This window comes from Chenopodium album, chromosome 9 (genome assembly GCF_948465745.1).
Source record: "Chenopodium album chromosome 9, dcCheAlbu1.1, whole genome shotgun sequence".
Taxonomy (NCBI): Eukaryota; Viridiplantae; Streptophyta; class Magnoliopsida; order Caryophyllales; family Amaranthaceae; genus Chenopodium; species Chenopodium album.
Window position 1 is genome coordinate 30,425,069 of NC_137842.1, and position 2,697 is coordinate 30,427,765.

Sequence of the window (2,697 nt, forward strand, 5' to 3'; positions counted from 1 at the left end):
AGCCCTAAATATCTCAAACATTAAATTAATATGCTTATATAGTACATGATATGTTTGTTTAGTCGCAAACCATATAATATATTACAAACATATGAGAATAACACAAAGTGTCAATAAGGAACATACAAAATCAACAACCAACATTAATACATAATCCGAAAATGATATACCTAATTATAGTATTAATCACTACTACCAAAGCAATATAATAAATCTGAAAAAATTAAGAAAAACAAAAAAATGAGAACCATCTTTAGCTACTGAAAAATGCATAGCTTGAGATGGAAGGACCAACTACGAAAGAAGGATGGCTCTTTTTACCAACTACTCCTATCAACTGTTTCTCTGAAGAAAAACTGCATCTGTCTGAGTTAAAAAGTGAACTAGTAATGTGACAACTAAATGGGGACTATTATTTTGCAAATGGCTTGATAATAAACAGCCTACATGCAGCTAGCAGATGGATGGGATTCACTGGCTTTATTAAAAAAATCACAAGCCAATGTATTTAGATGTGATAGAAGTAGAAAGTGATATAGGGCTTAGAGTAATGCAAACAACATTCAAGTTATTCTAAAAAGAGAGAAGTGTGAAGAAGAATAGAAGAAACAGAGGAAAGAAACAGAGGAAATGGTGAATGAAAGTGGGTAACAAAACCTATGAATAATGAAAAATGAAAATGGGAATCTTAAGTAAAAATAGAAAGGGTAAAGAGAAGAAACTAGTCTTGATCCTTAGAGAAAAAAGGCCTCATAGGACAAGAAGGAGAATAAGATGGTGATGAACCAAAGACTTCTTCCTGTTGATTTTGTTGCTCTTGATGATAAACAGGGTGACTTAAATTCGACGCAAACAGGTTATTTTGTTGCAGGAAAAGATTATTATCACTAAAATTATCCCAAACTGGACTTCCTGGTCCCCAACCAGCTGGAATTGCATTCAACCAAGCATCAGTCATTTCTTTCCAAGGCCATTCGGAGGTCTCGGAACCGCCTTTCCCGGCAGTCTGAGCTGGATCGCTCATCACTGTCACATCGCTTGAAGCAGCTCCAGAGGATACCTCTGGCTCTACCTCTACCGGGGCCAGTTGTGGTGGTGGTGGTGGGGCTTCCATTTCTTGAGGTTGAGTACATGATAAAGGTGTAGTACTATTACCTTTATTAAGAAAAAGCTCAGGGAAATTGAGCCTTGCATCCTCCCCTCGTAACTTAAATGCCTCCCTGTCATATGCTAAGGCGGCATCCTCTGCAGAGTCAAAGGTGCCGAGCCATAGCCGTGTTCGGTTTCGTGGGAGGCGTATTTCTGCCACCCATTTCCCCCAGTGCCGCTGTCTCACGCCGCGATATAGCTTGGTGGTTGAGATAGGCGGCACCGGGGTTCCCCCTTGAGGCATTTGCCGTCCAAATCCTTTGTTGGCAAATCTGTTCATCATCATTAATCTTCCTCTGGGACTTAAATTCAATGCTTCACTCCAATATTGGAGTTGCTGCATTTGTTGATTCGACGATGTATGCTGATACGGATACTGATATCCACAACCTTGATTGAACGAGATCATCTGCTGCTGCTGCTGTAGTGGAATTGTTTGTGTGTTTAAATCAGAAAACTGAGGTTGATTCATTTGATTGGAAGAACCATCAAATGTAAATGGAAATGCAATCTTTGAAGAAGTATTTGTAAAAGGGTAAGGATTAAAAAGCTGTGATTGCGAGGATGGAATAAACTGGCGTTCCGGACTTCGAATTTTCTTAGAGGGACGTCCTGCAGCAGCACTGGACGCTTCACCAAAAACTGGCGACCATTGCTGTTGTTGGTTATTTCCTTTCCCTTTATCCCTATCCCATACTGTCTTCCCCATATTCTCGGTCCCTTCAATCATCTCCTTCGCCTTTCTACTGGACATGATTTCGATTTTCTCTTAAGAAAAGATCAAAATTATTAGAACCTTAAAATTGCTTGCTTGCTAGTTACCCACCTAAATACCTTGTGAAGATGCCGTTCAATATTATACAAATGTTTTCGGCCGAAAAAGAAGTCGAATATTGGAACCTAATCATAGGAAGGATAAAGAAAATATACTAACAAGGAGGAAGAATTTTAAAGATGAGGATTCGATTAAGATGAGCTGATTCTAGGCTGAAATTCAACTAGAATCAATAAAAATGAAAGGCATAGAATATTTTATACTGCATCCTCTAAATCTTCAAGGTTAAAATTGAGATGCGGAGAATATGCAGTAAGCAAGTTGGTGGTTCTAGAATAATGGACAGGAGAAATTTGAAGGGGAAGAAAGTTTGGAGAAGAAGAATGTTGTAAGAGAAAAATCTGAGAATGGGGTCTGTTTTGAAGAATTTAGAAGCAACTTGAGTTTGTCAGCAGGCTTTTATAGGAAGCCAAGTATTAGATTTTTTTGTCTCACAATTTGTTTTCTTTTGGTTGGGCTCCACACGGTTCCTTTCGCATAAACTTTATCAGAGCTTTTTTGGTGTAGTAAGTCAGTAAAAATAACAGATTTTGACGCGCGCATAACGGGATTATTGTTCACGCGCATAACGGGGTTACTGGTTTTGTCAGGGTTACTAATATTTTTCAGGATTTACTTTTTTTTTTTTAAGAGTTACTTGTAATTTTTTTTAGGGGTTACTTGTATTTTTTTTTTTCATGAGTTACTTGTATTTTTTTTTTCAGGGCCGGGGT

General features: G+C 38.2%; 1 pseudogene; it reads right to left on the reverse strand.

Moving 5' to 3' along the window:
• Positions 1–600: 600 nt before the first annotated feature.
• Positions 601–2,350, reverse strand: LOC145559698 (ethylene-responsive transcription factor ERF054 pseudogene; annotated as a pseudogene).
• Positions 2,351–2,697: the final 347 nt, after the last annotated feature.